The sequence below is a fragment of the Macaca fascicularis genome, chromosome 4 (genome assembly GCF_037993035.2).
Source record: "Macaca fascicularis isolate 582-1 chromosome 4, T2T-MFA8v1.1".
NCBI lineage: Eukaryota > Metazoa > Chordata > Mammalia > Primates > Cercopithecidae > Macaca > Macaca fascicularis.
Window position 1 is genome coordinate 22,635,640 of NC_088378.1, and position 13,433 is coordinate 22,649,072.

The window sequence follows — 13,433 nt, forward strand, 5'->3', positions numbered from 1 at the left end:
CAAGTTAACATTTTTCAAATGTGGTGAATTAAAAAGAGTCACAAAATTGTTTACAACTTTTTTCATCAAGAGCTAGAGTTGGCCGGGTGCAGTGGCTCATGCCTGTAATCCCAGCACTTTGGGAGGCCAAGGCAGATGGATCACAAAGTCAGGAGATTGAGACCATCCTGGCAAACACGGTGAAACACCGTCTCTACTAAAAATACAAAAATATTACCCGGGTATGGTGGCGGGCACCTGTAGTCCCAGCTACTCGGGAGGCTGAGGCAGGAGAATGGCATGAACACAGGAGGCAGAGCTTGCAGTGAGCGTAGATCGCGCCACTGCACTCCAGGCTGAGCGACAGAGCAAGACTCCATCTCAAAAAAAAAAAAAAAAAAGAGCTGGAGTTTATTTTACCACCCCTTCAATTTGAGCTGTCCTTATAACTTGCTTTTACCAATAGAATGCTGCGGAAGTGACGATTTGTGACTTCTGAACAAGACCTCAAGAAAACCTAGCAAAACAAATAAATCAGTTTTTTGGGGGGGATGGGGGGAGAGGGTTAATTTGTTATTTCTGTAGTTCTTTATTTTATTTGCTTATGTATTTTTCTTTTCTTTTTGTCTTTTTTGAACAAATACATTGTTATTTTAAGCCACTAAGTTTTGCGGTAGTCTTTACGCAGTAATAAAAAACTGATATCCCCACCCTTTCATAAGGATTCGTGTGCTATCATTTTACTGGAATGTGGGGAAGAAGCCAACTAAAAAGCATGTTGTTATTCAACCACACTTAATTAAAAATCAAACCTTACAGATAAAAGTTTTTTGAACTCCTAGCCTCAAGTGAGCCTCCCACCCAGCCTCCCAAAGTGCTGGAACTACAGGCATAAGCCACCAGGCCCCACCAGATAACTTTTTCAAAGAGGAATAACTTAAAAACTCAGTCCTATTTTATATGCAGAAAAACAGAAATAGCATATAATCTCTATGGGAGTGAAATATAAGAATGTAACTCCTTGCATCCCTGTAAAATATAATGCGATGACTCAGAGCAGGGACTGGGAAAATGCTGTTCCACTCCTGTTTACTGCAAATGCTTTATGAGCGCCTACCACATGCTCTTGTATTATAATATCTGGTAGGTACTTTTGGGTGAGGGTTATGTGGGGAAATGAAAGTGAAGATGAGGAGGTGAAAGCTCCATTAATAAAATAAAATCTTTAACCAATTAAAATTTTAAAAATGTATTTAATGTTATCTGTATCTCATCATTCTTAATAGGTACATCATATTCTAATGACCCATGTATTATTAGATAATACATGTATATAATTCATGAATAAAAATGTATCTCTGTTGAGCAAATGCTCAAAAATTATTTATACGCATATGTGAATGATCAAAAAATATAGAGGATGGACTAGGAAACATGGTGGCCCTTTTAAGAGACAAATATAGAAGCAAACTATACCTGTCACGTAATATAAATAAACACACACATGCCTACAAGATATCGTGTAACCGGCGTGGCAAAGTCACTGGGAAAGGCATACCTATCTGTAATTATTGACCTACTCTGGGCTATGACATTACACTAAGCTCTTTGGAGGAATCAAAGGTGAAATTAGAAGTTTTCTTGACTAACATCCAATTCTTTTGGAATTTCCTTTTTGGGGCATGTTATTTTAGGGTCATTCTAAGGGTTCATGCCTATAATAAAATACCATAAAAATATCCCTGGAGCTACCCTGCCTACTGGTTCATTTTCTGAGTGGACTCAACAGACTGGTGGCTTGGGGTTTGTTCTGGGCCCCTTGCCTCAGGAGCACCCTGGTGTGACCTCACACACCACAAAAGAGCCTAGTGGGGTTTTTTTTTTGTTGTTTATTTTGTTTTGTTTTTTTGTTTTGAGACAAAGTCTTGCGCTGTCGCTCAGGTTGGAGTGCAGTGGCTTGATCTCCGCTCACTGCAACCTCCACCTCCTGGGTTCAAGTGATTCTCCTGCCTCAGCCTCCCAAGTAGCTGGGACTACAGGTGCCTGCCACCACGCCCAACTCATTTTTGTATTTTTAGTAGAGACAGGGTTTCACCGCCTTGGCCAGGCTGGTCTCAAACTCCTGACCTCAAGTGATCCTCCCGCCTCGGCCTCCCAAAGTGCTGGGATTATAGGCTTGAGCCACCATGCCTGGCCAGAAGAGCCTAGTTTTAAGCGAGAGTTCATGGTACTGGGGCATTTTATTCCTCCATTTGCCTAGCAGCTTCCACTGCAGATGTTTTCTTACCCTTCTGGCTATTTTCACCTTTCTTTCAGTGGCTTTTTTTCCCCATTTTTTAAAATTCGCAGTCTTCCTGTTTCTAAGTATTTACCATATTTCTGTTCATGCTTTTTCCCTGACTTTTATTTTTCACCCCTTCTTAGCCCTCTCTCCCAACCACATCTGTTTTACTCCCTTTCATTTTTCCCCCATTCCTTTATTCCCTGCTGTCCTGTTTTTCTTTGTTCAATTCAGAACATCAGCCAGAAGCTTCCCTGTTGCTAAGTAACCATGTCACCCACACACCCCTTTCCATTCTCAACTTATTTCTTCTGTTTTAATAAACTCATGGGGCCGAATGGTCTCTAAAAGAAAACGAGAGGTGCTGCTGTCTTCTCTTCATGCAGCAGAGATGCATACCCTCTCATATCCTGCCTTTTATTATTAGATTTTGACTTCTTGTTTTATTGATAATTGCCCCAGACTGTGAGATAACACTAAATAAGCACAAAATATCCTTTTGGGCTAAGACAATTTGCAGAAGGGAGGAAGAGATATAATTTCTGCAGAAGGAACAATGAAAATGTTTAAAATATAGTTACAAGGCGTTGCATGGGCTCATTGAAGGGTGTTTGCCTTGACCCCAGAATCAAATCCAGCCCTCCCTAGTGAAGGGTTTCCATTAGGGATCAAGTTAGCTAGCAAGTCCCTCTTAACATATCCTTATATTGTTGAGTTGTGAGGAAGCTACTAATGGTGTGGTAAGTGCGATTTGCACAAAATGAAAGATAAAACAATACAAGAAATCACTATGTGGTTTTCTAAATCTCAATCCTTTTCCAGACATCAATCTGACATGACACTTGTGCCAAAGGCATAATTGGAGGTGTGTTAGCTCTTCTCACAACATGTTCTTGAAGGATTCCAAGTCTTCTGGCACATTCTAATAATTTAATGGGAATGGTAACTCCATATGTCCAAAAACTAGGGCAGAGTAAGAGATACCAGATTTGAAAAAAATCTTTTCACCCTTGCAATACCATAAATAATTTCCTTCCCTGGTGTGAATTCTTTCTCTGTCCTCTTGCATTTATGCAATGCCTAGGAGGCCTTTCCTGCTAAGTCCACCCCCACATTGTTGCTCTCAGCTTTTTGCCTACAGTGAGCACTGTGCTAATTGGGTAGCTTCGAGAGCTGCTTCTTAAGAAGTATCACAGCCTTCCACGTAGGTGTGTGTCCCAGCTCCTCAGGTAGTGCTCTCTGTCAGAGAAGGGCTTGTATCCAGCATGTAATGAATACTCAATAAGTTGCCTTAAATTGAACCACAGAACACAGACACTCTGACAGGGGGATTATTTTTAGTTTCATTTTCTAGATAGAAGAACAGTGGTTTTCTTCATATTAAAGTCTAAGTTCATCAATCAAAGTGCCAGAAATGAAGCTTATGCATTTCCATCACTGTCCTGAAATGCAGATGGAGCATTTCAGTAGAGGGAAATTTCAAAAGTTTTTTTGTCAAGACCTGTTGATATTCTGAAAGCAGAAACCCTATAAGACTAAAACCCACTCTAAGGTATTCTAAGAATGCCTAGCCAGAACTAGAATTGGCAAGCTACTAGTTTTCCTTCTAGAATCGAGCCCCTTTGAGATGTTAGGTCTTCTGAAAGTTTCAGAAAATTTTAATATAATTTCAACTTTTATCATAGGGTAACCTCAACTGATGAAACATACATTTGAACCTCCTGGAAGTTTTATTTTATGTACCACTTACTTTAAATTATACAAAACCTTCACTGTCTTCCAGTATTCAATTCTCTTTTAACTTTTCTTCTCTCAACTTGAGATATCAGGCAACACCACCATGTCATATTTTCTTTGCTTACATTTTTGAACATCTAAATCCTTTTTTCCTTTCCATCCTCCTCACCAATGTGGTCTAGTCTCATAGGGAACTTTTCTCTCCAATCACAATCCCCTTCTCTTCCACTTCTCACTTAGCTACTCTTCCCACACCCCAAAAAGACTCTCGCTTTGTGATTCCAGTCCTAGAATTATTTCCCTATTAGTGTCTTCCTCACTTCACTGCTTCCCTACCCCATGGAGCTCTCACGAGCCAGCCCTTTAACCACTCTCTTCAGTGTCTCAGTTCCCTTGCCCCTCATTGGCCTGGCAACTCCCCAACCTTGAATGAGTTCATCTTCATGTCTCCCTGTCTGAGCCCAGGCTCTCTCTCCTGGAGAGAGATCACAACCCTGCCATGGATGGCATTCCAACTCTGTGACCCCAAGTACTGGTCCCTCCAGGCTGGTCTCAGCAGTTCTGTGTTTCCTTCTCATATTCCTCCTCATCTGCTTTTTTTTTTTTTTTTTTCTTTTCTGAGACAGGCTCTTACTCTGTCACCCAGACTGGCACAATCTCAGCTCATTGCAGCCTCAACTTCCCAGGCTCAGATGATCCTCCCACCACCTCAGCCTCCCTAGCAGCTGGGACTACAGGTGTGCGCCACCATGCCCGGCTAGTTTTTGTATTTTTTGTAGAGATAAAATTTTGTCATGTTGCCCAGGATGCAATCAAACTCCTGGGCTCAAGCGATCCTCCCGCCTCGGCCGCCCAAAGTGCTGGGATTATAGCCATGTGCCACTGCACCTGGCCTTAACTCATTCTTTTTAGCTCCACATTCTATTCTACAATAAGGAAGCACCATAACTTACTAAACTACTTTCTTTTTATTAAACTTCATTTTTTGTTATTACAAAGAATGTGCTAATGAGATGCTTATACATTTATTTTTGTTTATATATTTAAGTATTTCTGTAGGATACATAGAAATTTTTAGGTAAAGTGGCTTGAAATTTTTAGGTATAGGAGTTGTTTTTTGCTTGTAAATATATTTAAATATGTGCAAACTTTTATGTATTAAAATAGGCAAAATACGTAAAACCTTAATTCACAGAACAGCAAATCTGAACCAACGAACATATATAAAAATACTCAAGCTCAACTTATAGCCAGGAAAATAAAAATTAAACTTGCAATATCAGTTTATAGCTACTAAACTGGCAAAAATCTAAAAGACCAATACAACCTGTTACTGGTGGAAATATGGGAGAAAGAGTTGTTTTTGTTTTTTGTTTTTTTTGGGGGTGGGGGAGGAAACAATCTGGCAACCTCTACTAAAATTTAGAAACATATATAGACTTCAACTGACAAACCTACTAACTCTTAGAGTTCAATCCTATAAAATAGAAGTCCAAAAGGTTGGAATATGTAGACAAAGATATCTTTGGGAATATTCATTTCTTCCTGCAAATATTTATTAAGTTCTGACTATATTGCCATCACTTCACAGATGAACAAGGCACAGGCCCTGCCCTTAAGTTACTCACAGCCTATCTGGAGACAGATGAGTACACAAGCAACTGGAGTTCATGAGCGAGGTGTCTAGAAGCAATCTGGGCCTGGGATGAAAGGCTGCAAAGATTTCACTGAAAAACAAATTTGCAAGACTAAAATACAACATGCTTCCAAGGCCTTGGATTAAGTTGTGTGGTCCAGGATAGCTGAACAGAGTAAAGATACCTGGATACGGGGAAAAGATAACCCATAAACTTTTCCCGAAACAAAATTATGTTAATAAAAGTCACAGGTACTCTAATTACTCTGGTGGCAGTGGAGATAGAATATGAGATACACAATGAAAAAAGAACTTACTTTTTGGGAAGAGAATTAAAAGATTCTGTTATTAAATGGTAGCCAAAATGCTGTTTTTCTCATATACCTGGCACAGAACATACTCTTGAAAGCTATGTGTTAAATCAATAAAGTATGACATGGGAACAGCATATGAAAAGGTTTAGCTCAGATAAACTTGAATTCAGTCAATAATCTCACCTATTTAAGATTTTTTCCTTGAATAGACTTTTTTCCTTCCTTCCTTCCTCCTTCCCTTTTCCCCACCATTTTTCAGGAGAAAGAAACACTCTGGTCAAATAGGGGTTCTAAATCCTGTTAACCTCATTTTAACCCTGTTATTTCACCATTTAATGACAAGGCAAAACCATCAGCTCTTAAATCATGAACTTTAAATGCCAAAAACAGTGTTGAGCAATTTGTAAAACATGAATGTTATATAGAAAAAGCATGACTAACACTAAAAGCAAACAAACAAAACAGACAGTTCATTAGAAACTGGTAATATAGAATTTTGTACCTAACAGATCTCGGAAAGAGATTGACAGCCCAAGGAGAAACAAGAGCAGCACATCTAGATGAAGGCACATTTTCTCCCCAACTGCTGTCATTAAAGGAAAAACCATGAGCATGAGTTCTCGTATGGGAGGGTAGGGACCTCCATGAAATCATGAGAGCATTCCCGGAGTCTAAGTGCTGTCTGGCCTTGCTCCCACATCAACAGCAAAACAACTGCATAGCAACCTACATTTGCCCATTTCCTCACTCATTAATGTCTGTCCGGAGGAAACACCCCTGCCAGTCCCTGTCTGCTTTGTAAAGTATGTCAAACAGGAGTTGAGCGTGTACGCCAGATTGGGGAGCGACACATGCTGGCATTTCCCAGCGCATGCGGCTCCCCTCGGCTTTCTGGAGCACTGCCTTTTGGCAACAGAGCAGCTAGAGCTCCTCTCCCCTCCCCCATTTCCTCTCATAAAGATAACCGGTAACAACAATTGGCGTGTGTGTGTGTGTGTGTGTGTGTGTGTGTGTGTGTGTGTGTGACCTCCCAGTTGGCCAAGTACCCTTTACATCCAGTGACCTGTTTTATGAAGAATAGGAAAGAGTTTCCAGCTTATTTTCTGCATTCTCAGGAGTACGCAGAGCTCACAGTAAATGCAGAGTAACAATCACTTCTAAAACAAAGAAAAAAACACTCTAAATTCTGCTCTGCAAAGACCATTTGCCATCTGTTCCTTTCCCCCTGACAGGGCTGCTTATCAGGACTCCAGCAAGGACACCATCATAGCAGTCTAGATCGGAGTACTTTTCCTCTGATGAAGGGGGTATTTCCTTGAACTTTCCCGTCTGCTTCTAAGCAAGAGGTATAAAATATTATCTATAAAATAAGACTAGCAAGTGACTCACAGTGAATAAAAATAAATCAGGGTGCAGTTTGTCATCATCTTTAAGAGAAAAAAAAGGAAAATGCTCCACAATTGGAGAAACAACTCACTTTTTCAAACCTCCTCAAGGAACGTCTTCAAATGATAGGCAGGAAATGGGTATGTGGGGGTTAAGTTAAGCTCAACTAAACTCAAGCGGCAAGAGCATGATCCAGCCCCATCATGCATATTCATAAGAGGCAACCTGAGCTTCCGTGTAAAACCACAGTGTGACCGTGTTTCCTGCACACACTTTGCATCCCACACAGCCCGGACACGCTGCAGCACTGGAGAGGCCCAATGCCTTGCTTTATAACATGGCTCAGAGGCACAATAATTGTTCACTGATAACTTAACCTACACATTGACCAGATGTTCTCCGTAGGCCTTATGACAGCTCAAGAAGTATCTGTCAGGATGGAGTTTGGAAGTCATCATTGTGTAAGTGTGAATCTCAAGGCTTTGGCTACTAAGAAGCAAAAATGGAATATGGTTATTTGTTTTCAGTAAAGTGTTGGGCATTTATTGCTAATACTCTAATGGAGAAATAGGTCAGTCTAACCAACATGGGAAGACGATAACACTCTATATACTGCTTCTCTTCTCAACAGACTTTCTACCACAAAATACCCATAGTTTCAGCTGCCAGAAAATATAAACCAAAGGCCTTGTTTCGGTGGGATTTGAGGGGGCATCGATAGTATGGTGGTGAACATAATTGCTTTTCAGCAGAATTTGGGGAGGCATGTACTGGGTTTTTTCATTCATTCACTCAACAAATATTTATTAAGCATCACTATGTGCCAAGTACTGCCCTGGGCACTTGGAAAAACCACAATGAACAAAACACAAAAGTCCCTGCATCATGAAGCCTATGATTGCTGAGTGTTTCAGACTGCCATGCTCCTCCAGAGAGAAAGAACACTTTATCATGTGCCTGTCATTAAAGGACCTGGACCTTTTTCTTCAATTTCTTTCAAATGCCCTCGATGACTCTGTCAATGAAGTTTGTATGTGTGGCCGTGTGTGCTGTTTGAAAGAGAAGAGAGAGGGAAAGAAGCAACACTGAAACACGATTCAAAACGTGATAGAAAGATTTACCTTTATGATTAGGAAAGCCACAAAGACATGAGTACTGGGAAACACAAAAGAACACTAGTGCAGATGGAAAAATCTATTTGTTCTATTAGGAAGATGCAAAATATTATCAAGATGTCAACTCTTGGCTGGGCACAGTGGTTCACACCTGTAATCCTAGCACTTTGGGAGCCCAAGGCGGATGTATCATCTTATGTCAGGAGTTCAAGACCAGCCTGACCAACATGGTGAAACCCTCTTTCTACTAAAAAAAAAATACAAAAAAATTAGCCGGGCATGGTGGTGCATGCCTGTAATCACAGCTACTTGGGAGGCTGAGGCAAGAGAATCACTTGAACCTGGGAGGCAGAGGTTGCAGTGAGTCGAGATCGTGCCATTGCACTCCAGCCTGAGCGACAAGAGCGAAACTGTTTCAAAAATTAAAAAAAGATGTCAACTTTCCTGATTTAAGCTATAAATTTGATATACGATAAAAATTTCATAATGGTCTTATGAACTAGATAAGTTGATTCAAAGCACAAAGAAAAATCTGAAGGGAAAAAATCTAATGAGGGAGGAACTAGCTCTACCAGATGCTGAAATATAAAGTTTTGATAACCAAAAGTGTACACTAACTCATAAATAGACGAAACAGTGGAACTGAATGAAACACCGGGAAACAATTCCAAATCCATTTGGGAATTAAATATCTGACCAACATGGCACATTGCCTACAGGTCTGTTGACCTCAGCAGCATTGTCAGCCATGCAGTGTGGTCCTTCACTTCCTTCTCATTAGGAGGCTTGGAGCTAACCAGAGGCTGTGGGCTCAGGAGTAAGAAAGAACACCAGGCTTAGATGGCTAGACACTGGAGCACCAATCTTGCTCTACCACCTGTAGCTTGGTGACCTTGTGTTGAGCTTTGGTTTCATTGTCTACAATATGAGGATAATGAAATCTATCGCAAAGCATTATTGTGAAGATAAGTTTATATAATATATGAATCTACCTAACAAATATCAAGTTCTTAACAAAATAAACATATTCTAATTGAATAGCTTAATGGGCATCTTAACTCCAGGATGACAGTTTCACAATTTGTCTGTCTGCAGACAGAAATTGCTTTTTAAAAATCTCAAATCCTTTTTTTTTTTTTTTTTTTTTTTTTTGCCATTCAACATGTAAGTAAGATTTAGGAAAAAGAAAGAATTATTTTAAAGCTCAGATTTAGAGTCAATGATTTCCTTACAGAGGAAAGTCTTTATAAATAAGATCAAGTTGTTGAGTGGGTGGATGAAATCCAGCAAGAGAAGTTTCAGTTACATAGCACAGGAAAGGATCTTCTGATTTCAGTGTTTTAAAGGAAGATGTGGAGCTTTTTAAAGATGACACTGGACTAAGCATGAGCTGATGGAAACCTGACCTATGTGTAGAGACTGCCCGAGGTTTGGGTGTGGTGCCAAAATGGAGACCCTACTCTTGCACAAAAGAAGCTTGAACAATTTATGGTGAGCGTAGAAGTACAAACAAAATTGCATGTAAATTTTTAATTTCCACCTTTGGTTATATTGTACAATTCAGTGCCTAAGGGATCAAAGGATGTTGAAGAGAGTTTTGGGAAATCACATATACTCTTGGAAAACTTCATGACAAAGGACAATCTTGGGCAGTGTTGGAAAGGGACAACATGGATCACTTGGTGGAAAGTGGCAGGCAGAAGAGTGTGTGGATGCCTCAGAAGTGGGTGTGGTTAAAGGAAGGAACAATAAAGGGTTCGATGGCTGCAATAAGGCATACAAGACAATGAGATGAGTAATAAGCTGACAGAATGCTTGCTGAATAATCCTGATTTAAATTTGTCAGGCAAGTGATGAAAAGAATGTTTGCTGCTGGCCAGGATGGTCTGACCAAGAAAGCTAGACGCAAGAGACCAATAAGGCTATTTCCATTGTCTAAATAACAATGCTTAGGTCCAAGCTGGTCTGAACCTGTGAAAACAGAGGCAGTGCACAGCTTTGAAAATCCTGTAGGACAAGGAATCATGGAATTGGTGATTTTTCTGGACAAAATGATAGAGGAAAAGATTTAACAAGGTTAGGATCATAGAAAGCTGACGGGAAGATGGAGCCATTGTCAACAAAGAGAACTTCAGACCTGCTAAGCATTTGTAAGGAGGACAAGGAGAGAAAATAAACTTAGTTTTGGCTGCATTTAGCTGTAGATGACAACAAAGGTAACAACCCAAACTCCATCAGAAACTGAATCAAGACTTTAAATCTAATAAATTCAGAATTCTTAGCAAAAGAATATTGTGCTGTTTCTTTTGTCATGGGGCTAAAAATTTTTCCCATTTGTAACAGGCATAAAATATACTTATGAAAGTCATGCTTATCACTGACCTACATCTTCTGTAAGGAAAATGTATGTTACAGACACCAAGAAGATCTCACCTCCCACCCTCTCTGTGATAGAGAAAATAGCAGAGGAGCACATTTTTGACAATCTTGCTAACAAGGGAAACATTTCATGCAGTATCATCAGTTCCACCATCTGTCTTACTCCCAAGTCCACCAGCTGCTAAAATATATAATTTTCTTTAGGTCATCATTTTGGTCTTTTCTTGGCTACTGGTCATTGAAAAGGTGAGATGTTACTAGGTCATTGTGTGGGCTCCCAGATGGATGTCAGAGATAGGGCCATAGCTGACTGTGATGTGAATATAGGATCTACATAGTCAGCACCTATGTCACAATGTCCCATAAGAAAATCAACATCATTACTTTATAATTCACACCTCACTTTTTATAAATGGATTATTCACCCAATTCACCAGGTTTGACTTTGAATAATCCTCAGGTTTCCCTTCCCCCCAGAACATGTCCTTAAAGAAATTGAAGAATTTTTGTGACAATGTATTATAGTTTTAAATATATTTAGCAGCAGAACTTTTATTTTTCTAAGGAGAACCTCAAGTTATTAAACAGTCAATATTCATTAAGGTCTTTCTCATCTTATTTGAATTTTCAGGAATTGATGGAAATTATGTCATTCCTTGTGAACTTCTGAAAAGCCTGTGGAAATGAAGGCAAGTCCAAAAGAGATCCCAGCATCTTCTGAGCACCCACAGAAGAGTAGAGCTGCCTGATGTGACTACATATAAGAGCCAACATTATATGCTGTTTGATATGCTTTTAAAAACATTAACCACACCTTGTGTTACATAAAAGCAAAGGCTTTAGAGTCGGACAGGCCTGGGTCTGAATCTTGCTGTATGATCTTCAGCAGGTTACTTAGTCTCTCCAAGACTCAGTTGAAACTTCTGTGAAATGGATATAATAATACACATCTTAAAATATTGTTATGAGGGGAAAACGATGTGATATGTGTAAAGAACTAGCATGGTGTCTAATGTATAGTAAGTGCTCAAAAATGGTAGGTAATAATTATACTATTGGAAATAATAATAATTGCCTTACCATATAGGGTGTAATCACCAGAGAGTGTCAGAAGGAACTGCAGAGTTAGTAATGACTAACTGCTAGTTTAGTTAATGAGCTAACAGTCAGTTCATACCAGGCTACTGTGCCCCAGAATGGAATTTCTAACTCTTCTATCATAAATAGCATCAGCAGGTAAGACACTGAGGAGTCAAAATGCCACCTGGGTATGTATTAGTCCATTCTCACACTACTATAAAGAACTGCCAGAGACTGGATAATCTATAAAGGAAAGAGGTTTAATTGACTCACAGTTCTGCCTGGCTTGGGAGGCCTCAGGAAACTTACAATCATGGCAGAAGGTGAAGGGGAAGCAAAGACTTTCTTCACATGGTGGCAGGAGAGAGAACTAGCTAGAGCAGGGAAAACTGCCTTATAAAACCATCAAATCTCATGAAAACTCACTCACTATCACGAGAACAGCATGGGGGAAACTGCCCCCGCCCCCCGTGATTCAATTACCTCCCACCAGGTCCCTCCCTCAACACGTGGGGATTATGGGGATTACAATTCAAAATGAGATTTGGGTGGGGACACAGACAAACCATATGAGGATATAAGGCTCTTCCACGAATACTTTCAGCAGAGTATCTATGATTTTAGTGAGTAGACCTTGACAGCTAAATGAAGCTTTCTTCCTTCTTTCAGGATCCTGGGATCTTCTATAGATACTCATTGCCTTATTTTAAGAACCTTCAGAGAAACAGATTCCACAACTTCCCTTAATAACCTATTTCTGTGCTTAGTAATTGTTCCTCTTAGTAAATCTTCTGAGCTAATCTGAATCCTCTGTGCTCTAATTTAAGGCCAGTCATCTCACATTTAATTCAGATCTTATTGATACCTGTATCACTATTAAACCAAATTGCAACTAGAAATATTGACAAATGTGTTATCATGGAGCTTTCAGCATGAGCATATGCTTTTGACAATCAACTGTGATGAGTTAACATGCCAGAGAGTGGCATTGTTCATGTAATCAGAGATATATTAGCAGTGTTCTCTTAAAGGCACAACCCCAGTTCATCTTTGACAACTGTCACACACTGACTTGTGTGATATGAATCAGAAATAAGCAGCATTTTAAAAGTCAGCAAAATGAAAGGAACAACATCTAAGTGTTTTCCGCAGAGTTTTCAACTGCTCTGGCCAAGATGCATCCCAGGGATTTGGTTTTCAAGGTGTTGGCTCCTATTTTTTTATTTTATTTTATTTTATTTTATTTTATTTTATTTTAAAGACAGAGTCTCACTCTGTCACCCAGGCTGGAGTGTAGTGGTATGAGCTCAGCTCACTGCAACCTCTGCCTCCTGGGTTCAAGTGATTCTCCTGCCTAAGCCTCCCGAGTAGCTACGATTACAGGTGCCTGCCACTACTCCCAGCTAATTTTTGTATTTTTAGTAGAGATGGGGTTTCACCATATCAGCCAGGCTGGTCTCCAACTCCCGACCTCAGGTGATCCTCCCACCTCGGCCTCCGAAAGTGCTGGGATTGCAGGTGTGAGT

At 39.9% G+C, this 13,433-nt stretch overlaps 1 protein-coding gene across 12 annotated transcripts in view; it reads right to left on the bottom strand.

The window, feature by feature from the left end:
• The window catches only part of CEP85L (centrosomal protein 85L), a 234,927-nt gene extending 227,463 nt beyond the window's left edge, over positions 1-7,464 (bottom strand). For 10 of the 12 annotated variants that reach the window (XM_045391629.3, XM_065543254.2, XM_045391622.3 and 7 more), the window contains exon 1: positions 7,425-7,464. The gene's annotated coding sequence lies outside the window, so the exon portion shown is untranslated. Of the gene's footprint in view, positions 1-5,625; positions 5,725-7,424 lie in introns of all 12 variants that reach the window. The other 2 variants (XM_065543255.2, XM_065543252.2) reach the window with 1 other exon arrangement.
• Positions 7,465-13,433: the final 5,969 nt, after the last annotated feature.